This window comes from Mustela erminea, chromosome 6 (genome assembly GCF_009829155.1).
Source record: "Mustela erminea isolate mMusErm1 chromosome 6, mMusErm1.Pri, whole genome shotgun sequence".
Classification (NCBI taxonomy): Eukaryota; Metazoa; Chordata; class Mammalia; order Carnivora; family Mustelidae; genus Mustela; species Mustela erminea.
In genome coordinates this window covers 3,418,708-3,442,202 of record NC_045619.1, presented here as the reverse complement: position 1 = coordinate 3,442,202, position 23,495 = coordinate 3,418,708, and the positions used below count along the sequence as shown (strand labels likewise).

General features: G+C 55.1%; 1 protein-coding gene and 1 long non-coding RNA gene across 6 annotated transcripts in view; both read left to right on the top strand.

Moving 5' to 3' along the window:
* Window positions 1-440: 440 nt before the first annotated feature.
* Window positions 441-4,169, top strand: LOC116592631. The gene is made up of 3 exons (XR_004286545.1): window positions 441-753; window positions 3,221-3,290; window positions 3,706-4,169. It is a non-coding gene; the product is annotated as an uncharacterized LOC116592631 (long non-coding RNA).
* Window positions 4,170-5,329: 1,160 nt separating this feature from the next.
* Window positions 5,330-23,495, top strand: part of PPARA (peroxisome proliferator activated receptor alpha) — a 61,354-nt gene continuing 43,188 nt past the window's right edge. Inside the window, exons 1-2 of one of the 5 annotated variants that reach the window (XM_032345919.1) lie at window positions 5,330-5,479; window positions 6,495-6,572. The gene's annotated coding sequence lies outside the window, so the exon portion shown is untranslated. Of the gene's footprint in view, window positions 5,480-5,502; window positions 5,707-6,423; window positions 6,573-23,495 lie in introns of those variants that run through there. The other 4 variants (XM_032345914.1, XM_032345918.1, XM_032345916.1 and 1 more) reach the window with 4 other exon arrangements.

Below are 23,495 nucleotides of genomic sequence, written 5' to 3'. Positions count from 1 at the left end.
GTATTTCACGCTGCAAGTCTCAACAGAAACCAGAATGTTGACTTGCAAATAAATACCACAAGTAAATCTGGAGGAGAAGCTAGCCGGGTACAACAAACCCGGAAACATGTCGGGAGGCCTTTGCAACGTGCTGTGTGTTTATCAGTAAACAGAGCTCGTGGGGGCCAGGAGGTCCTGGACTTTGGGCTTTCCAAACCAACAACACGTTGAACAGCTTTGGGGACGGACCTGGGGGCCGGTGAGCCAAAACACACCAATCCCTAACAACCATTATCAGCACTTCATCTAAGACGTTTTTATTAAGAAAAGGCATTTTCAGTAATAACCCAAGAATGTCAAGGACATCCTCTCGGGGAGAAAAGGGGTGTTTCTTCAAACTGACTAGTTGAAGCTTGACAGGAAACACTAGGTCCCTGCTTCTCTTCCCCATCTTGCTACAGCCCAGGGACACTTGGCACACATGGCCTGTCCCTGCAGGGGACTGGGGACCACAGTCCTTGACCTCATTTCGGTGAAAGCCAGGGCCAAGAGGTGCCAATAGAATGTCCCGGCCATTCCCTGGCTCATTTATGGAGCCTTGTGGGTTCCAGGCCCTGGGCTGGGCACCTGGGAATGAAGGGCTGGGGGAGGCCAGCCCTGCTCCAAGGAGCTCTCGCTAGGGCTGGGCTCAAATTCGTGCTGCCTCGATGCGCTGGAAGGAATCATCTGTAGAAGGCAGAAGCCCGGGCAGACCCGAGCATGAGTGAGCAACAAGTAAGCACTCTGCCTGGGGTCGGGGTGGTGTGAGGCCTCCGTCGAGGCCAGCTCGCCTGAGTGGTGAGGCAGGTGGGGCAGAGGCACCTATTAAGACGGTGCTCAACTACGTGGGAGATGGTGGCAACCCAGGGAGGAGGGCGGCTCTGCCGGTGGGATGGACGCCAAGCAGGCTTCCTGGAGGAGGTGACCCTTGGCAGAGCCTTCAGGAAGTTGGTCACCAAATCGCAACCACGACCCACCTATGAGGTCCTGTCTGTGCACGTCCTACAGGGGCCCTGCTCATTCTTTCCCCAGGGCCTGCGCAGATAAGCACCGCTGCCCCATTCGTTAGATGAGGAAGTTCAGTCAAGAGGTCAAGTCATTTGTCCAAGGTTATATAGATCAAGTCGAAGGTAGAGCCAGGTTTTGACTCTAGGTCAGTTTGATTCCTAATCCCTGGTTCTGTCTATTTGTTTCATGAGGGAAATTGGGGGTGTCCCAGGCACAGGCAGTGATGTGCCCATATACCCATCTTTACTACACATTTGTGGGTGAACAACAGTGTCTTCTCTGCATTACCCCCGACCTTGCCCCCCAACAACAGTACAGCTCACAGCCGGGACCCCTACCTGGGTCAGAGCATCGCGAACCCCGTCTGAGCAGAGCGGAACGTCCGTTATTGACCAAATGCTTCTCCGCACCACGATTCACCGCCAGGCTCTCCCCTACTGGGTCACATGAGTCCTGAAGCTTCAAGCCAGCGCCCTAAACGGGACAAAAGACCATCCACAAGGCAGCCCCCATCCGGAGAACCTTAAGCCCCGCCCCCTCCCAGGGGGTTGGAATGGCACAGACCCGGAGGGGAGGACCGCTCACTGTCAGGAAGGGAGGGAGGGGGCAGCCTTGCTGCAAGTGGCTGTCATGGACTTCTCAAGCACGGTGGCCCGTCTGTCCACCTAGGCTGGGGACAGGTTAATTATCGAAGAGGTGAAATGCCTGAGGCAGCAGCCGTTGCGGGCCTGCAGAAGATTCCAGAGCCCGCAGGCCTCATGTGAGTGCCTGCCTTCACCCACCACCGTGGCCTCTGCTTCGGTAATAACAATCGGTTAGCATGCGTCGTTTCTTATTTTTTACTGATTTGATGGAATCCAGCCAACACCCCACTAGGCCGCCGCTGCCCGCCCTGCACCATTTCTACTCTCTCTCCCTTGGCCCCTCGCTCCTGCCGTAGGCTTCTGCACGTGCTACCGCCCCTCCGCAGTGCTGGGGCCGAGACTGATCCTCGACACGGTGTTCCTGTGCCTGCCAGAGACCACTGGGGTAGCAGGCCAGGAGAGCACCGGCTTCTGGACCAGACCTCTGGGGGGCCCCCTGGGGCCGGGGCGGGTGGTGGAACGGATCTGGACTCCGACAGCCTGGTTCTTGCTCCCTCTTGGAGATCTCAGCCGAACGATGGCATTTCTGGCCCTCGGTTTCTTCATCTGTACAATGGGGATGAACCCCGCTACCCTGCGGGACTGCTGTGAGCTCGTTGCCCTAATGTGACAAGACTTTGTTATCTGGACCCACGAGGCTCTGCAGTCATTACTGGGATGGCGGCCACACACAGGCCCTTCGTCGGTCCCAAGGGCCAGCCGTAGGCCACGGGGCAGCTCTGTCCTTGCCAATAGCCAACGCTCTGTTTCTCAGCCTGTGCTCCCTGTCCCCATTGATTTCTACCACCTGACCCAAGGGCAGGCTTCCACGAGCCCAGAGGTCACTGCCCTGGCTGATGACCCCCGGGAGCACAAAATCCATCTCATCAGAGGCTTTGCAGATCAGCAAAGGGCAAATAAGTGACCTGTAGAGGTGTTGGTTCCTGGAAAAGGGCTTACCTAAGCTGTAGGACAAACAGACTCTGGCCTGGCCCCCCAGACCCGTGGGACCTGCTGCTCCCCCCACCAGGACTCAGGAAGGCGGTCAGGTCTCACCTTCTCTCTGGACACAGAGGGCTGACATCACCTTCTTACAAGTTCACTGTGTACCCCGCAGTCTGGTATTTAGCGGCAGGAGCCGCCTTCGGCTCCCTGCCTCCTCTCTGAAAGTCCCAATTCTCTCCCAGAGGCCAAGGGCACAGCATCAGCAGCCCCAGGGAGATTGGGTGGGTGGGTGCATCCAGGACCTGCTCAGAGTGTGGGCGCCACAGACCCGCCTCCTAGCCCGGGTTCTGCAACTGGCCTCCGTGATCTGGTCTGGGAAGCAACCTCTCTGTGCCTCGGTCTCCCGATCGTAATGGGAGCACCATAATAATGATGTCTCCAAACATCTTTTCTAACAGATTAGAAAATGTGATTAGAAATGCCAAAACACCATCAGCCCCAACAGGTGGAAGCTATGAACCGAGACACACGTACCCCCAAAGTCTCCCAGCATTTATTAAGGCTCCAGGGGGACCCAGGGTGTCAGACACAGTGTCAAGAGCATGAATTTGTCCCCGATCTTACAGATCCCTTTCAGCCGTGCACAGGAGGCTGTCTCTGCTCTTTGGCACTGCCCATGTTCCATCCACGCTGCAGGTAAGGAGAGACGGAGGGAGAGACTTCCAGGACATGGGGGAGGGGGTGGAATGTTCTTTGTGTGACAGTTTCTCCTGTGCTGGGTGTGTGTCAGGTTCTTCACAGCAAATAGGGACCCATACCCCCCACCCCGAGGGCAGCATGCTTGGAGCTGTCTCATGGATGCTTCCAGGAGATCTGATCATTCTTCCCTCTCTACCTGGATGGGGGAGGGAGGGTATGGGTGGCCGAAAGCATTTGCTCAAAAGGGACAACTTTGGACACCTGCATGAAAAACAAATTTTCTCTCCCTAAAAAACCTTGAGAGCCCCAAGAATCCAAGAATATAATTGCTCTAATGTCTGCTAGGTGACTACACCACTCTGTTGAACCCTAACAGCTTCCTTTGTCCTCATTCGAAACAATTTTTTACCAGGTCTTTCCAACCGCCTGGCTGACCTGAGTTTATGGCAGACCGTCACAGCGCAACTGGGAAAAGAAGCCAACATCCCTTGCATTTGGACTCTGGGTCCTTCACAGCCCGGGATCTGGAGTACATCAGATGACATCTTTGAACCTGAATGTCCTCATGAGGACGTCAGCTCTGTAGTTCCTTCTTTGCTATATCCACGACACCCAGCACGGTCCGTGGCTCCTAGCAGCATGAGTAAGACACACGTTCAGCCTGCCCAGCCTGTGCCATAGTCAGGATTTAGTGTACGGGGATAACCTTGAACACTGGAACATAATACAAACACTGGTTATTGCTAGGACGTGTAATAAAAGTTGGGCTTGCCGGTGTGCGAGCAGAAAGGTGATGTGGGTGTCTCTGCAGGGAAGGGCGAAGTTCACCACAGGAAGGAGCTAACCCCAAGGGTGAGATCCAGGCGCCTGCGACTTAAGGGCCAGGTACGACCTGGGCTCCAGTCTCGGCATAATACAGGGATTCGCTCGCAGCTGGGTATCCGCCCCCAGCAGGTTCCCCGGGCCGCTCCGCTCGCCGCTACAAATAGAACGGTGGCGGGAGCAGCGGGAGGGCAGGGAGGAAGGCTGGCATAGCACACATTTCGTTCCCAAGGGAGGGGTGTCCCGATGCGCTGGCACCGGGGGCTTTGTGCATTCCGCGCGCCGCCGCGCAAACAGAGCAGCTCCGCAGCTCTCTCCCCTGCTTCTTGTCATTGGCTGCCGGGCCGCGACCTCCCCCTGCGCTGGCAAAGGACCAGCGCCTTGGCGGGGCACAAAGTCAGCCCCTAGTCCGTGACGCCGGACGGGAGGGGTCACGGCTGTCTGGCAGCCGGGGTGGGGGTGTGGGTGTGGCTGTGGAGCTGGTGGTCGGAGTTGGTGGCCCGCGCCCACGCTGTCCCCGCTGCCCTTCACCCTGGGTCCCTGCCCGCGGCGCCCGCCCGGGCGCCTCCACCACCTGTTGACGCGCCCCTCAGCTCGCGTTCTCTTTCGCCTTCTTTCGTGTGCTGCGGTCCTTGCGACCGGTTCTGCCCCGACCGCCCCCCACCCTGCGCACCCCGCGACTCTACGGCGCTCGCACCTCGGCCGGGGTCCAGACCCGCTCGCCAGAGGCCAGCGGAGCAGGGCTCCCGAGAGAGGAGGGGCCTCGCCAGCTGGGCCTGGGCGCCAGGCGGGAACCTCCAGGGTCCGGCGGCCTCGCGCCCACCCCCGCCGCGACAGCAGCCCCTCCCGGGGCGCGGGCCTGGACCCCCGCCGACGCCCAGCTGCACGCGCTGTCCCACCGTGGCTCTCTGCCCGCTCGCCCGGAGACCTCTGCAGCCCCTCCGCCTCTCCGGCCTCAGTTTCCCCACGGGCGCAGCCGCAGCGGGCACGAGGTGGGAGCCCCAGAGGCCGCGGCCCCGCCTCCGACCCCGCGGGCAGCCAATCGGCTGCCGCCGCCAGGGGGGTGTGTCCCGCCCGGGGCCCGGCCTGGGGACCCGGGGCGGGGCGGGGCTTCCGGCGGCCACCCGCGCGAGCAGCCCGCGCAGCCCGGCCGGGGCGGGGGGCAGAGGGGCGGCGCGTGCCGCGGGGGGCGCGGCTGGCACGGGCGCGGGGAGGCGGCGCCGGGCATGGGCAGGGGACGCGGCAGCCCCACGGCTGGGGCAGCGGGCGGCGGGGGCGGAGGCGGCGGCAGCTAGCGCCCTGCCCCGCGCCGCCTCCCTCGGCGCGCTCGCCCGGCGGACTCGCAGGCGGCGGACTGGCCCCAGGTGCCCAGGGGCGGGCGGGCGCTCGCGGGGGTCGGAGAACCGGGTCTCCCCTTCTCGGGACGCCGGGAGGCGGCCGCCAGAGGAGGGGCCGGGCGGCGCATGCGCGGGACCCGGGGGCGCGGGCCGAGAGCGCCGGGTCTGGTGCTGGGGATCCCCGGGCCCAGGGGGCCGCCCCCTGCTCGGCCTCGCTCCGAGCGACCGGGGCCTCGGAGACGCTGGGTCGGCAGGTTGTCCCGCGGGTGGGAGGGCGCAGCGGGCGGGGGCCTCGGCGCGCCCTTCGCTCCGCCCGGTCGTTTGGGGGGGTGTCACCGGCCGGGGGCGTTCCCGGGACCCCGGGATCCCCGAGGCTGGGTAGCGGGCGGCGGGGACAGACGGACCGCTGGCTGCTGCGCTCGGTCGGACGGGAGAAACTCGCCCGCGGAGCCGCTTTAGGGACGGCCGCACTTTGCGCCCGAGCGCGGTCTGCCCCCCGGCCGAGCCCAGGGCAGCGGCGCCCGCTCCTCCCCGGCCCGGCCCTGCGGGTCCCGCGCGCGGCGTCCGCGCCCAGGTCTGTCCGGGTCCCGGCCGCGCGGGCCCGGGGGGGCGCAGGGCGGTGTCCGCCGCGCTCCGGAAGCCGGCCCTGCCCGCACGCGCGCCCCGAACCCACGGCGGCCGACCCGCTGCGTGCCCGCGCGCTCCTCAGCTAGTTTTCAAGTTTAAAGGAGGGCGGCGTGCCCCAGTGTCAGTGTCAAACGTCCTCCTAAGAAGAGACTGTGGGACGTGCCGGCGTTTGCAGGGCGCTCTGGGCCCTTAGGGGCTGCGCGGCCACCCCCACCCCAGCTAAGCAGGGAGCGCCCTGCTCTCCAGGGCCGCTCGGGAGGGGGGCCGGGGGTGCCGGCAGGGCGGGGGGCCCCGGGTTTTCCATTCCTGCTGAAGTAGGGTCACGGTGACTTTCCCCTTCCAAGGTGGTGGAGAGTTGGGGAGGATCCAGAGGACGTACCGTAATCATTTCCTCCCTCACCTACTCGCTGCCAAGGCTGCAGGGAAGGGCCCGGCCTCCGCGAGGAACCCCTGGTGCCGAGACCAGCTCGGAAGTCAGACGTTGCCGGCACAGGTAAACACCAGGTTTATTCGCTCCTGTTTGCAGACCGAAATATTTAAGTGTTTCCTTCTCTTGCTCAACAAACTAGCCGTCTGGGGTGAGTTACATTACTTTGTGGTGCAAAGTTAGCTCTGTGTTCAGTGCCTGGAAAGGCAGACGAATGTGGACTGGAAGTCGGTGCTGCTAAGTGGCAGATTCTTGTCTCAGTTTCCGGGAGAGGTTCATTCCTTGATAGCAATGCGGTTCCATGTAGCCGACAGCTGAGCTGCCAGAAGAGGTACTCTTTGACAGACGCTGAAGTCACAGGTGCCGGCTCTTCTCGCTGTTTCCATGCTGATTTGAGTATCCCGCGGGTAGCTTGCCGGGGTAGTGGGTCAGGTCTGGAGCTGTCCTCATACAGCACAGGGGCAGCCCTGTCTCACTTCGGGACAACTCTGAGGCAAAAGCAAGTTTCGCGACTGTAGAGAAAATGTGGGTTTTTTCCCTCTTTTCTCAGATCTTAGATATATAATGAGAGACATCCCATAATCACGAAATGGTGTGTCCTCGCTCGTGTCTGTTGGACTCGCAAACAGAGTTTTAAGCATTGTGTGCGAGAGAGAGAGAATGAGAGAGAGTGGAGAAAAGGCATGTTTCTTGCACAGAAGCCACTTGGTAATCTGCTTCTGCTTTGTGGACTCTTGGGTAATGAAAAATCGTGCCGTGTGAAACAAATGTGTTTCTGCTTCATCATTTTAAATGTCTGTGTAATAGTCCATCGTGTTTAGGTAAAGTCATTATTTAGCCAATCCCTTAATATGTGTGTGTGTATAATTGTGTATTTTATATATAAACATGTATGCCCCCCATATATATGGGGGCACCTGGGTGGCTCAGTGGGTTAAGCCTCTGCCTTCAGCCAGCTCAGGTCACGATCTCAGGGTCCTGGGATCGAGTCCCACATCACGCTCTCTGCTGGGCGGGGAACCTGGTTCCTCCTCTCTCTCTCTACCCGCTCTCTGCCTGCTTGTGATCTCTGTCAAATATATATATATATATATTTATATATATATTTATAATCCATCATTCTACAGCCGTCCGCCGAGCACCTCCTAGGGTGCTCAGTGGGGAGCAAGAGAACCCACGGTCTGCTCTTGAAGCTCCTGAAGCTGCTTGTTGTACCAGGATACAAAAAAGAGAGTTGGAGATTGTCCTCATCCCAAAAAGCGAAACTGGACTGTAGAGAGGGGAACTGTTTTTGCCAAAACATCTTGCCATTTCCTGATTGATAGCCAACGCTCTTTCTCTTGCGTGCTGTGAGCATCTGTGTTTGTACGACAAATATTCTTTAAGTAATCGTAAAAAAAAGTCAATTGTTTCTCAGCTTAGTGTGCACAGATTTTAAACACCCCACTTCTCTTTTCTCCTTTTCCTCTCCCGCATCTCTGTGCGTATCCCCAAAGGAAAAGAGCGCGAGGGCCCCGCCTTCCAAGTGGCCCGTGTCCCTTTTGAGCATCTGTGCTGGTTTTGTTGCGTTTCTCCGAGAGAGGATGGGACCAGTATCATTTCTGCTGTTTTTGAATTTGAGGACCTTTGTTTTTTATTTTTGGTTTTCATGGCTTGATATTGAGTCAGTTTTCCCTACGTTCCACAGACATTCCGAAGGAAGGCGTAGTTTCTGGGTGCGGGGTAGACGTGTGCTGTATCTGTTACTTCAGCCTTACCAGGGACATGGAACACAAGAGCTCAACGCTGAGGCCAGGTCATGTGGTTAGGGAGAGTGAGGCAGTGAACTTGAATTTCCAACTTGGTGTGAAGATAGTTTTTTTTTTTTTTTTTTTTTTTGTTGTTGTTTTTTAAGATTTTACTTATTTATTTGAGAGACAGAGAGAGAGAGAGAGAAGTTAGGGGAGCAGAAGCAGGAGAAGCAGACTCCCTGCTGAACAGGGAGCCTAACCCGTGACTCGATCCCAGGACCCTAAGATCATGACCTGAGCCAAAGGCAGACACTTTACCGACCGAGCCACCCAGACGCCCAAAGATAGTTTTAAAGTAAGAACGGGGCTCCTGGTGGCTCAGTGGGTTAAAGCCTCTGCCTTCAGCTCAGGTCATGATCCCAGGGTCCTGGGATCGAGCCCTGCATCGGGCTCCCTGCTCTGTGGGGGGCCTGCTTCTCCCTCTGCCTTTCGTTCCCCATGCTTCTCTCTCTCTCTTTTTCTCAGTCTGACAAATAAATAAATAAAATCTTTAAAATTAAAAAAAAAACAATAAATAAACATAAAGTAAGAACCAAGCATCCCCCGGCGGCTGATGTGAACGCCTTTGTTTCTTCGTCCGAGCATTCGCCACGCTGACAAGCCGTGAGCTTCTTGTGGAAAGGAGCACACGCATGTGAGCTTCTAGCTGGTTCTGCGGATGGTGAGACGCGGCCTAGCCCGATGCGCGGCTCGGGCGGGAGGTGTGTTTGTTCCTTCTTCTGGAGTTTTGAATCGCATAGCATCTCACCGTCGTGACAGCGCGGTGTCTGGAAGAGTTTTTGCACTCTGAAAAGTGAAGAATTTGGTCCCCCCGGGCCAGCCTTGTTAGAATTATTTTTGTGGTTGAGCCACCTTTGTTTTCAGGTCAGCTCGTGCTGGGAGAGAAAGCTCGGACGTGTTGGTTTGCATCGCAGGCGGCTCCCTACGGTGGAAATGCACTGGGTTCTGAAGCTTGGGACTTGGTTTCTTGCTCCTTAGCAGCTGCCTGCCGGGCCCGGGGCCTTTGCCCGCCTCTCTAGACCGCTCTACTGCTCTCTCCTCATCAGAAAATCCCACTTCCCTTCTCTGAGGGGTTGGGAAGCTCAGCAGTAGAGGCTTACCTGCAGTCCCCTGTATGGCATGAAAACCCACGTGTAGCCCAGAAGGTGTCCTGGGAGGAAGCTGACCCTTCCTGCCCTAGGCTTCTCGGTGAGCCACAGCCGGTCCCTGCGCTATTTTTGCTCTGGCCAGGATTTTCACAGGCTCTCAGAAAGCGGCACGGACGTTCCTCGCGGGGCTGGGACTCGCTGAGCGCAGTGTGTGTCCTGTTCGTGTCTGCCCCGCTGGTCTTACGTCCCGAGTAGGTCCTTGCGAATGGTCACTGAGCCAAGCCACCAGCAGAACCCAGTTGGACAAGGATTGGTTGCCAGACCTCCGTTTCCTACCGGCCGCCAACGTGGGTGGGAGCTGGCTTCGAAGGGCGGACAGCAGGCCTGCCCACCAGGCCCCCGTGGCACGTGGCAGCTTCCCTCCCACCGGGACGGGGAGACCGCAGTCTCGGTCACACCGCAGCAGGGGAGCGGCTGCAGTCCTGTGGCCCCAGGGTGCAGGGTGCGGGGCATCCGCATCATGAAGGCGGTGGTGGCCAAGATGACTCCGACCCGTGATCATGACTCTGATTCGGGCACGTCGTGTATCGGAGGGACTTTTCATGAGCGGGCCCGAGCAGCTAGTTAAGTAGAATGCGATAGCTTTCTGCGAGATCGTGGGTTCAGATTCCAAACTACGGGCTCATCAGGGAAGGGGTGTCTTTACCCCGCTGGGAGTTCGGGGGCGCTTCTGTCTGGGAGGGCAGGGGTCCCTCGGCCACTCCGGGTGTGGGGACCAGATTGGCACGGGGGCAGCTCGAGACAGTGCTGGCTCCATGTTGCGGGGAACCACGCTCGCCTGGCTGCTTCAGTTTTGCGCTCTTTTAAGACATTTGTGAGTAAAGACGAGTGACAGTTCCCAGTCTGAAGTACTCGCTTCACGCCGTTAGCTCAGAGGCCGCAAGCAGACCTTGAGGAAGGCATCACTTCAACTAGTCAGAGCTAGCAAGGCAGATACAGAATGAGGCACCGCTTCCAAGACCATGAAGCTTTGTATGCGTGGGTCGAAATTATAATACAGTTAAATGAACAGTATATTGTAGTTCCTTTTCCACCCCGTTTTTACGAGTGAGTGAGGCCCCACGCTTTCCTGCAGCCCTTCATAACCGAACAAGCCTGTGGTTCGTGATCACCGCACGAAGGTGACAAGTTGCTAAGCTCCAGTAAAAGGGACCTAGTCATGCGGAGTTGACCCGTGGCCGCGTCCTTTCTGAAACATTCTAAGAAGTGAGTCTCGTCAGCCCGACGAGACTGCCCGATGAGACTGCGTCAGTGTGGATTTCTAGTGAAGCAACACGGCTTGTAGGGGACAGGCTCGCTCTGCTGTCAGATCGTGTCTGCTGACTGTCCGCAGGCCGGGTTTCTCCTATCTCCTGTGTTCAGTGGGATAATTTTTGACCAGAAGAACTTTTAAAAGCCTCTCCAGCAGGTTTATTATCAGACAGGTGGACTAGGCTGCCAACACGCAGAGCCCGTTCCCCCTTTCTAGGGATCATGAGGAAATTTGATAAATTCTACAGTCTCCTTTTGGTTCATTTTATGGGAGGGCTTGATAACTAGGCCAGAATCTTATCTGTTCACTGTGCACTCGCATCGGGGGTGGGATTAAGGGGAATGATGTTTAAAAGGAAAATTGTTCAGAGAAATGTGAAATCTGGTTGAAACCAGAGCATCTGAATGACTTGTGCCGTCCTCTGATGTCCTGACCTTCGGGGGAGGGCTCTGCTGGCCCGCGGTGATTGCCCCCTTTCTCCACTTGGAACATGTCCCCGTCTCTGACACTGTCTCAAGTCAGGGCAGGGGCCTCCCTCCTGCGTCTCCTGGGCTCCCCTGAAGCTGCATGGCGTCCAGTCCCAAGCACACACAGGCTCAGAAAAGCACCTCCTCCCCTTCTCTCCTTAGAAGCAGCCACATGTGGAGAGAGTTTTCCGGAAAGGAAGACATTCTGTTGTTGCAGTTGTCAAATCAGAAAGGGAAACCTTCTCTGTTCTGCTCAGCCAGGACTCCTGAGAGCTGAGGAACAAGTCCAGCCGAGCAGGGATGCTGCCAGCCCAGGCTTTCTGGGGGGCAACAGCCCGAGAAGAAGGCTTTGAACAATGAGGGGCATGAGGAGGAAGGTACCGGGGCTTTAGAAGCCTCTGAAGCTGATGTTCCTTGAGAGGACAAGACCAGCATACACAGGGTTCAAGGAACTCTTGTGCGGGGCCGGTGGAAAGGCTGGCGCCCAGAGCATCCGTCAGGTGCAGAAAAGGAGGCTTGAGATGCAGGGGAGAGTGAGGAGAAGGGGCAGGGGCCTGTGGGAAGGTCGCAGCTCCCGGCTGAGGCCACAGCAGGCAGGTTCCAGCAGGCGCTTTCTGCGAAGGGCAGCTGTCATTCTCTCGAAGCTCCTGGCTCTGTGTGGGAAGACGGGGACAGAGTGCGGAGCAGCTGTAAGAAAAGGAAAGGGGGTCTTTTGTTTTCAACCCAGAGACCGAGAATGACCGACCTTCTTCTGCCCCGTCCTCTTGACTTAGATGAATCTAACGAAGTTGGCTTTTGGAGTCGAGGTCAGAAGGCTAGTGGAGGTGAATATTTAACCACAGCCAAGGACAGCTGCTGATCTTTAGTACTTGCAGGGCACAGGCCAGTAAAGAAGCAGGAGTCCGGAGGAACAATAGCCAGGCAGGTGGGCACGGCCGCGGCTCATCCGCACCCAGCCACGGTAGACAGACACACGGAGGCCCGAACTGACCGCGCATTCGCAGGGGGGCCTTCCGAGCCACACGAATCCTCCTCTAGGAGGTGTTTCCGAAGGATGCATGGCAGTGCGTTGCGACATCGGGACTGGCACGGCCTCTGAGAACGAGCGCTCCGAGGGACGAGGGCAAGGATCGGAACGCAGGGCTCTGGAAAGGAGCTGCTTTTCAGAGATGAAAGTGACATCCTAGCCGGAGGTGTTGGCACGTCCTCTGCCTGTCGTCAGAAGATGGCTTCAGCCATCACCTGTGCACGCCCGGAGCTGCGCTGCCAAGGGACCAGGGACACAGACGCTCACTTTCCAGTCTGGAGCCCTCGGCGCCCATCTCCCGATGCCAGCCGCTGGTCTCCGCCGTTTCCTGGGTCCAGCTGGCCTCGCCTCCTCCCCAGGGGCCTGTGCACTTGGTCCTTGTGGCCGTGACCTCAGGCCCCACGTCCGCTGGCCTCCTGACCTCACCCTGACCTGCCCAGGGACTCCCGCGGAGCGTGGCCAGCCCTCCCTCCTGGCCCAGGATGTGGCCTTAGGCTGAGGCTCTAAACGCAGGACCAGCGTGGGGTCCTCGGTGCGGCTCTCAGCCACACGTGGGCCCTTCTGGCCTGCGCCTCAGTTTTCTCGTTGACACGTGGGCGGATACCAGCGCTTTCCAAGGGTGGTTATACCTGCCACATAGGAAGAACTCTGTAGCTGTTTCTTGGCTTCTTTTGGCCGTGGGGCTTCTTGCTGACTCACCCGGTCTTACTCCTCAGCTTCCCTGTGAGCAAGAAGGCACAGCCCTCCTCTCCCGGCCTGACTTTCTTCCTGCGCCGCCAGTTCCTCTCGCGCACCCAGGTCCCTCCCTCCTGCCCGGGACTCTCCATTACTGACCCCGCCCCCACCTTGCCCCCAGAGCCTCTGCCCTGCAGCACTGAACTTGAAGCTACCCTCTCGGGGGAACCTCTCTGAATTCCCTGCCCCACTTGGACCTCCCCGACACATGCACTTAGGATGCCCGGGGGCTTTTCCTGATGAAGGTTGGTCTCCCCATGCGACGGGGACCCCAGACCCCCGAGCCGGAGTGGCCTTGCTCACCACCGGCTCAGCCTCGGGCCATGCGACTGGGTAGCTCCTGTGCAGCCACCGTCCAGCGGAGATTCCCTCAAGGCTCAGCCCAGGGCCCCCTCCTCCATCACGCCTCCCAGGACCCTCCTCCAGACTGGATGTAGGACTTTGTCCTGCAGACATTCAAACCCGACGGCAGGTGCAATGCTCTCTGACTCGATACATTCTGGCCTCCCCGCGGCCACTGTTCACTGAGCGCTCTCGCAGTGCATGTCCGAGCTCGTGCATTCACTCAACACACACTTACTGAGGGCCCACCTTGTGCTAGGCAGCGTCTGAGGCGCTGAGGAGGCCGTGGAACAGCGACAGGAATGGTCACCGTCCTTACAAATCACTGCGTCGCAGGACGCGTGGAGCTCCCAGGCAGAGGGGACGCGGGTCCCCAAGCAGGGAACGCCAGGGTTTTAACAGCGATCTGAATGAGTGGCTCCACAAATACTTGTCTTTAAAATTCAGAACTTCCTTTCACTAGAGGAGGTAAGTCAGGAAGGAGGCAAGAGTGAACAAAAATTATCCAAGAGATTCCAGAACCCATTTTAGTTGCTCTGATTATTACCTCGAAGGCATTAAGTGCTCACACGAAATCCTTCTGACCCACTTAGTGCAGCAGAATTTAAACCTTAGGTGAATATTAACTCTAATTGTGCATCTAATGACCCAGATGCAGGAAGCAGCATTCGCGTAGTTCCGGGGTCTGCCTTCTCTCTGTCGCCGACACTTCCAGCATTAAAAGCAGACAAGCCTCCGAGCAGCGGAGCAGCGAGTCGGCTTAGTCACATGAGCATGATAATTGCTCCCCGAGAGGTGAGCCAGGTGGGACGAGAGCCGGGTGGTGAGCCGTTAGCGTGACACCGTTTGGCCTGACAGCAGTGACCGAGGCATATTATTCCGTAGACAAATTCCTCTCCTGGATTATGGACGATGGGGGACGTCGAGGCCCTCGAGGACCGGGAGGCTTCTGGCTCTGTGGCTGTGGCGGTGGGACCGAGGCAGCCGACTCCTGCCCGGGGCCGTCACGAGCCCTGTTAACGGCAGGTGGGAGCAGGGCCGGCTCCCGGAGGAGCCTGGGAGAGGAGCCTGGCTGCCTTCCATGGGCGGGACCGGTGCTGGGCTTGCTTCTGGGACCCATTTTACCAGACGTCCCTCCTGCTGGGCTCCCTGCACATCAGGCCACTGAGATGGGTTTGAGGTTGGGTTTTCCCCGCAAGTCGGGATCACTGAGGTGATATATGTACCGCTCAGCCCGTTCAGATTCTCTGTTCCCTCGGGGGCGGCCAGCCGGGGGTGGGCGGTCAGCCGGGTGGGGGGGTGGCCCGCAGCCCTTCGCTTGTGACCCCTTCGTGGTGAAAATCAGCACCGTGGGTTGAGTCGTCCTCACACTCTGACTGTCCCAGACGCCCCCTTTCCGCCTCCCTGTAGCTCGCAGCGCCCAGGAGACGCGCTCAGCCCCAGCCAGATGGCCCAGGCGAGTCTCCTCAGCCGGGGCCCGGGCCCGTGTCCGTCTCCTCGAGCAGTCGTAACGAAGCAGCACGATCAACAGCCGCGTGTTCCCCCGGCAGTTCTGGGGGCCAGAAGTCTGACCTCGAAGTGTGGGCAGGGCTATGACCCCCCAACCCCGAGGCTCTGGGCAGACCCTCCCTTGCCTTCACTTACCGTGCGGCGCTCGCTGTCGAGCCTGACGCTCTGGCTTGTAGACGCATCAGTCCCGTCTCTGCCTCTGTCATCACACAGTGTGTGTGTGTGTGTGTGTGTGTGTGTGTATCCAGATGTCCCCCCTTTTCTATAAGAACACCATTTGTCATGGATTAAGGGCCTGCCCTGCTCCCGTATGACGTCATCATAACTACATCTGCCCAGACCCCTTTTCCACTAAGGTCACATTCTGAAGTACCGGAGGAAGGACCTGGATGTATCCTTTGGCAGCAGGGACACAAGTCAGCCCATCGCGGTGCCCTCAGTCCCGTCTGCCACGCAAGGTCACCTAGGCTCCAAGATTGGAGCGTGGACATCTTTGGGTGCCGTGCTCGTGGGATTCACCATCTCTCCTATTCATACCCGAATGTGAGTGACCTGCTTAGTGTCCGGCTCCGACAACGGAAGACAAATCTAGGACATCCGAGATAAAAAGCTGGGGCCAGAGTTGCTGGTACATGAGGCAGCCAGGGTAGGGGAGGTCGTGCGGACACGTGCCGGGACAGCTGTAGAGGGACACGTGTGACAGCACAGTGAGTGGCAGAGTGTGGTGGTTTCCTCCCTTCCCTCCGTCGGGCTGAGGCCCCGGGCAGAGCTCCCACTGCCGCTGCCGCAGTGGAGGGGGCTGGAGTGTCGGGAGGTCCTGGCCCCACGGGACTCTCCCAGCTCTGTGTCCCTGCTTACAGGAAGGAAGGACATCCTAACTGTGCTACTTCCCCACATGTGGAGGTCTTCTCTGACCCCCCTATTTGTGACTGTAGCCCCTTCTGCCTGCCTGGTCACCGTCCATCAAAGGACATGCTCCGTTGGCCTCCCGTCTGCCTCCCCTCCCTGGAATGGCTGCTCCACCGGGGAAGGGATGTCTGTCTGTCTTCTTCACTCCTGTACTGGCGGCTAGACCGTGGCCTCGTATAGAAGGCTCCTAACAAAGGCTGTTGAATAACAAAACCTCCCTCTCTACTTAATAATCTGTGCCCTTGTGGTTGTTGAAAAGATGAGTTTTTCTGTTCGAAAATTTTATTGGCATTTTATTAGGAAGCTGTTATAACCAGATTGCCTGAATATGAGGAAAACCTTAAGGAAATGCAGTCATATGCCAGTCTACAGAGTTTATTTAAGGGTACAGAAATACTCTAGGGCTCTGGAAATATAAAATGAAGAGAGAAACAGGTCTGAAAATATTGACATGGGGGCTCCGTTTTTGATAATGGCTTGAAAGTCAACTCGAAAATGTGGACGAAATCTTTAAATGTATGCCATGGCGCTGGAGAACTCACCCGGTGAGTTGTCAGGCTGAGGTCTGGAGAACATGGGAATTTGACCTTTGGGGTCATTTTGTCCCTGGGGTATTGGCCAGTTTATGGATGAAGCGATGAAGAAGCTAAGTAGCATTTCTCTGTGGCTAAGAGTAGACTCGGGCTATCAACCCTCTAAGAAGGGAAGATCCTGGAAACAGCCCAAGTTTTCTGTTGGGACCCAAAAAGCTGCCCTCTAGGAAAATAGGTGACTGGAAATTGATAAGCTTGCTCATGAACTGACCCCGGTTCTAACTAGTCTCAGTCCCGGAGGCTGGACGAAGGTGGTCCCAGATTGCCAGGACCCTGGCAGATGCCTGCAGGAACAAAGCATCATCCTAGGTCTCTATTTCTAGGAACAAATTCTGAAATATAGGCAGCTCCCAGTGTGCAGTTCCATTTGTAGGAATCCCAATGACCACAGTTAGTCAAATGCCACCAGGCTCCCCACAACACGGCTTAGGTGTCCACGACTAGGTACCAGAACTAAGTGGGTGTGGGTTCAAGCTACTCTGGGTAAGTTTTTTACAAAGAAATGAGACACTTGGATTTCAGTGTTTCTAATGTTTTAAATTACAAAGTACTAAGTCTGTATTAGTTTTACAATATGTTTTTGTTCCCTGTTCATTTACAAGGGACAATAAGAGAGTTTTTAATGTTTTGCCAAAAACTTTGAAAGGGCATGGTAATTTTCACCATCGATTAGTACAATCGCTTTGCACAATTTCTGCCCATGTGATCCTTTTCATGGTGAGGCATGACTGTTTGCACAGAGTGGCACACAACAAAACCAACCAAGAGTGCAAGAAGACCTCATGAGCCATGGAAATGACAGACCATAGAAAGAGATCCATGAGATGCTAGATATTAGGCTTATAAGATATAAACCTTAAAATAACCTGCTTACTCTATTTAAGAAGATAAACAATGAGGTTGGGAACTTTGGTAGACACCAGAAATTATATATTTAGAAAGTACATTGATATGAAAAATACCCAAGTAGAAATTACAAAAGTAAAATATACAAAGGCTGAAATTATGTACCTTGTAGATAGATAGAAAAGCAGAGTAGACATGACTATTGGGAGAATTATGGAATCACAATTCAGTGGATAGGTCAGAAGATAATATCTAAAATGAAGCACAAAAACAAAAGGACAGAATACAAATGTATTGAGAATTCTGTTGTACATATCATTGGGATCCTAGGAGGACAAGAAAGAGAGAATGGAGCAGAAGCAGTATTGGCAGTGATAGAGACTGAAGCTTCTCTGCCACTGATGAAAAACATCAAGTCACAAATTCGAGAATCTACAGAACTATCGGCAGAATTAAAGATAAAAAACAAAAAAATCCATATCTGGACACACTATAGTGCAACGGCTGAAAAACAAAGACAAAGAGGTCATCCTGAAAGATGCTAGAGGTGAAAAACAACGAAAAAAGACATTACTTTCAGAGGAGCAACAAGTCAGAGATCACTTCTCAACCAAATTCTCAGACTTCTCAACCAAAAACAGAGATAATTTTCTCAACCAGAAGACAAAGAAAAGACATCTGCAGTGTGCTGAAAGTTGGTCCCCACCTCCCAGGAATACAAGGTTAGTTTAACTTTTAAAAAGTAATCAAGCATCAGAAAACTATGAGATGCCGCCTTGGGCTAAAATGCATGAGATGTGTGCAATGAAACTGACAAAACATTGCCGAGAGAAATTTTAAAAGACCTAGATCTAAATAAATGGCAGGTTACACCATGCTCTTAATCAGAAGACTCAGCTTTGTTAAGATGGCAGTTCTTCCTGCAGTGACCTACACATTCAACATGATCAAAATCAAATCTTAGCATGTCTTTTTGTTGAATCTGACAACTTGATTCTAAAATTATATGGAAACGTAAAGGACCTAGAGGTGCTAAAGTGTCTTTGAAAGGGAACACAGAAGACTTAGACTACATGATTTCAAGAATTACTGTAGACTTACAGTAATCCAAACAGTGTGGTACTGATGTGAAAATAGACAAACAGATGTGTGGAACAGAATAGCAAGTCTAGAACTAGACCTTCACATATATGGTCTATGGGTTTGCAACAAAGTGCCAAGTCAATTCAATGGGGGAAAAAATAATGTTTTTAACAGATAGTGCTGGCACAATTGGATAGAAATATGCAAAAGAATAGGGGTGCCTGGGTGGCTCAGTTGGTTGGGTGTCTGCCTATAGCTTGGGACATGATCACAGTCCTGGGATCAGGCCTCACATCGGTCTCCCTCTTCAACTGGGAGTCTGCTTCTCCCCTCTCACTCCCCCTCTATGCTTTCCCTGTATCTCCCACTCTCTCGCAAATAAGTAAATAATTTTTAAAAAGTACACAAAAGAACAAATCTTGACTCTCATCAAACACCATATTAAAGAAGAAGAGGAGGAGGTGGAGGGTGAGAGGAACTTGAAATGGGTCATAGATCCAATTTTAAGAGTGAAAACTACACAACTCCAAAAAGAAAATACAGAAGGTGTCTTAGTGATTTGGAGTTTGGCTAAGATTTCTTATATTGATTCAAAAAGCATGAACTATGAAAAAAAATTAGTAAGTTGGATTTCACCAAAATTGTAAACTTTTGCTCATCAAAAGACACAAGAGGGGTGCCTGGGTGGCTCAGTGGGTTAAGCCTCTGCCTTCAGCTCAGGTCATGATCTCAGGGTCCTGGGATTGAGCCCCACATCGAACTCTGTTCAGCAGGGAGCCTGCTTCCTCCTCTCTGTCTCTGCCTGCCTCTCTGCCTACTTGTGATCTCTATCTGTCAAATAAATAAATAAAATCTTAAAAAAAAAGACATAAGAGGGGCGCCTGGGTGGCTCAGTGGATTAAGCCGCTGCCTTCGGCTCAGGTCATGATCTCAGTGTCCTGGGATCGAGCCCCACATCGGGCTCTTTGCTCAGCGAGAGCCTGCTTCTCTCTCTCTCTCTGCCTGACTCTCCTCCTACTTGTGATTTCTCTCTCTGTCAAATAAATAAATAAATAAATAAATAAATAAATAAAAGACATAAGAAAATGAAAAGGCATGCCACATATTGGAGAAAATATTTACAAAACGTACATCAAAGGACTTACATCTGGAATATATAGAGAGTTCTTATAATTCAGTAAGAAAATAACCCAATCAAGAATTAAAGCAAAAATGGGCCAAAGGTTTGAACAGACTCTTCAACAAAGGGCATTGGATGGCAAGTAAGCACATGAAAAGATGTTCAGCATTGTTATCATTAGGAAAATGGAGATTGATAGCAGTAGCTATCACTGTCAGAAGTAGAGAGCTATCGCTATACACCAACGTCAATGACTGAAATTAAAATTTAGAAGACTGGCCAAGTGTGGCTGAAGATATGGAACAATAAGGACTCTCCTACACTGAATACAAGAATGTAAAATGGTGCAGCCACTTTGGAAAACATTTTGGCAACTGATATCACTGATGTTATTATCAAAAATGTCATATATCTGAGGAGAGTCTGGGTGGCCCAGTTGGTTGAGCATCCAACTCTTGATTTTTGGGTCAGGTTGTGAGCCTGGGCATGGAGTCTATTTAAGATTCTCTCTTTCTCCCTCTCCCCAACACCTCACTCCCCCCCTTTATTTATTTATTTGACAGAGATCACAAGTAGGCAGAGAGGCAGGCTGGTGGGGGGGTAGACTCCCCGCTGAGCAGAGAGCCCAATGCGGGGCTTGATCCCAAGACCCTGAGATCATGATCGGAGTCAAAGGCCGAGGCTTTAACCCACTGAGCCACCCAGGCGCCCCAGCCTCACTCCCTCTATTAAAAAAAAAAAAATCATACACCTGAAAGAATTACTGTCAAAAGACTCCATACTGTACAATTCCAACCATAGGACATTCCTTAAAAGGCAACACTAGAGAGGGGTGAAAGGGCAAAGGATAGAGAATTTTTAGGCAGCAAAACTACTCAGTGTGATACTATAATAGTGATACATGTCACCGCACATTTGTCAAAGTGCACAGAATGTGCAATAACAAAAGTGAACTCTAATGTCAACCATGGACGTCAGTTAATAATAATATATGGATATTGGCTCATCAGTGGTAACAGAAGTACCAGGAGTTACTAACAGGAAAACTGTTTAGGGTGTGTATGTGTTGGCAGGTACTATGGAAACTCTTTGTACTTCCCACTCAATTTTAATGTCAACCCAAAACCATTCTAAATAATAAAGTCTATTAACTGAAAGTTAAATTTAAAATGCATATATCACATACCTAAGAATAAGTCTAAAGAAGGTATGCAAGACCTCTCAGAAAACCGATGAAATTACTGACAAAAATTCGACATAGCCCAAACGAATAAGGGGTTATACCATGTTCATGGAGGAGACATGCAGTATTGGAAAGGTGCTGGTTCTCTGGAGAGGTTTCGTGTGACGAGCAAGGGTACCGCTATCTGCAACCAAGCGCCTGCATCTTGCAGGTGTCAGCTGAACAGTGTGGACTCTCAGAACTGGTCACAGACAGTTTAAATGGCCCTGAGGCCCCCGAAGGCAACCTGTCCCAGGATGTCTTAGGGTGCAGTTCAGGAACTTGATAGCTGAAATTTCCATTATTTTCTTAAACAGATCACTCTTGTTTCCTTAGCATTCTTGTCACCAGAAGTTGCATTCTCCTCGTTTCTTTAGAAAAGCTCCACACTGAGCCCTTGCCTTGTAGGCACTGGCAGTGTTCCTTTCAGAGACTTGTTACTTAAAATGATTTGAGGGTGTTTTTTTTTTTATTATTATTAAGCAAGGGAACAATGTTCATAATTTAGTGCCAGTGTTCGATTCATTCAGTCAATATTTATTGAACTCTTGTTTGTATAGCCGAGGGAGGTGACATATGTGAACTCCGCCTTAACTTATAGATCTTCGGGGCAGGAGGGCACTGGCCAACCCCTGGGCTGTGAGCTGTGAGCTGTCAGGGGGGAGTGGTGTGGAGGGTGGATCTAGGAGGGCTTTGGGGAAAGGACTGGTATTGGAGCGTCCCTTAAAATGTGTAGGGATGGGAGGCATTCCAGGCAAAGAAATAGGAAAAATTGTAGGAAAAGCTGGTAAACATGAGTTGGGTCTGGCAAATGCTGAGCTGTTTATTTTGGCCAGAATGTGAGGTTTGCAAAGGGAAGTGATGACAAGATTGATTCCTTCAAGATCAAATGTTTACTCAGCTCCTTCTTTGTGTCAGGCATGGGTCTAAGCACTGGGGAATAGATGAGCCAGCAAACACCCACAAAATCCCCTTGTTCCTAGGGTGGCGCTCTGGCAGGGACAGACAGGTGACAAGCATAGTTATCAGGTACATGGCTTGGGGGGCTAGAGGATGCTAAGCGTAGGGGAAGGACGTGTGGAGCAGGTGAATGGGCCAGGAGCACCAGGGAGGGTGGCCAGGGTGGCCTGGCTGAGAAGGTAGTGCTTGAGGAAGGACTGGACGGTGAGGGTGGCAGGGCAGATACCAGAACGGGAAGCATGCTGGCTGAGCGGGAGGCAGAGCACGAGGAGGTGTGACTGGGGAGCAATGTCATGTTGAAGAGGAAGAGGACACGAGGTCCCAGACCAGAGATGGCAGCAGGTCACTGTGGAGACCTTGGGTGGCAGGGGATGGGGGATCTGGCAAAGTTATGTACTGTATGTGAAAGCAGCCACCTCTGCTGCTCTGAGTGGGGAAGGGGACCTCTGAGTGGGTCTGTGGTACACGTTGATTTGGCTGTTAGAGGCTCCCTCTTGCTGTCACCAGGGACCACGGACAGAAGCTGCAGGGTCCTGAGGCTGACAGGGCTTCTGGAGGGCCTGAGGACATGTGGCTGGGGCCAGCAAGGTGGCGTAGGGGGAGAGCCCTGCACCTCTTCCACCGGCAGGGAAAACCTGACTTTAGGTCCAGCTAGGCCTCTGAGTGCCCTTGGACAATGCTTATCCTTGGGCTGTTCCCTATTGCTACAAAAGCAGGTGTTTGGAACTGGGTGGGGGTGGGGGTTGCTCTGATCAGGGCTGTCCTCGAGGACACGCCTGGCAGTGAGAGCCTGTAAGAGGGAGACAGGCGGCCAGGGGGCCAGTGGGGAGGCTGCTACAGGTGTCCTGGCGGAGGGAGAGGTGCCTTGCGCTGGGCTGGAGGTGGGATGGGGGCAGGTGACTTAAGAGGAGGACAGTCTTTCAGAACAAGCAAGCGAAGGGGACTGCCCAAAGGACCCTAAGCTGTGACTTGGTGCAGGCGTAAAAGACCGAGGTTACATCAGGGCGTGCTGGGCGCCAGGCACGGTGACAGCTGTCCCTGGCTGGCAGGGTGGCCGCGCCGAGCCTTCTGCATGGCAAGCACCGTTGCTCTGGCGGGTTCCTCCGCCGGCGACAGCGCGCATATCAGCTACCCCAGAAACGGGGCGCCCCGCGCTTCAAGTCCCCAGCGCCCGGTCTTAGGAGCCAACCCTTGAGTTCCCCCTGCTCCAGTTTTCACGCAGAGCCTTGCTTCGGGGCAGGAAGTTCCGTGTTCCCCCTCGCCCAGGTCGCTCCTGCCCCTCAGCAGCCTCGTCTGGGCTGCCTGCTCCCGTGTGCCCGAGGACTGCGGCCGCTCTGCCCCCGGGCGGCCCTCCGCTCACGGCTGCCGAGGCCCCCGCGCGTCCGGCGGCGCTGGCTGCTTCCCGGCGGGGCGAGGAGGCCGGCTCCGCGCTCCTGCCTGGCCGGCTCACTCGGGAGTACGCGGCACAGCCGTGTGCGGCTCTCGGGGTTCCGCGGCGACGGGCCGAAGCCCAGGGCTCTGGGGCCCTCGCGGGCCTCTGGGGCGGCGCCCGGACCACGCGGCCGGGTCCCTGCCCCCGGGCCTGCCGGGAGGCCGGCCGGGGGTGTCCGCGCCGCTCCCGCCCCCCGCCGGAACCCAGGGCGGGACGGGGAAGTGCCCACGTGCGCGCCGCGACCGGAGGCTGCGGAGGCGGCTTCGGACGCACAGGAATGACCGCGACGCGCGGGATCCCACCCCGCACCGGATCCGGCGCCGGCCGGGAGGACGCTCTCCCGCGGGTTTCCGGGCCAAGTGACACAATCGGACCGGGGGTCCCGGAGGAAAGTCTCGCGTCTCCGCTGGGTCGGCCGCGGGCGGTCCGCGTCCTGTCCGCGTCCTGCGGGCCAAGGGACTGTCCTCGTTCTTCCACCCGCGGCCCCCGCTAGGCGTCAAGGGGGACCCGCCGCGCCCCACGCGCCTGCGCACACACTCCTTGTGGCTCCCCGC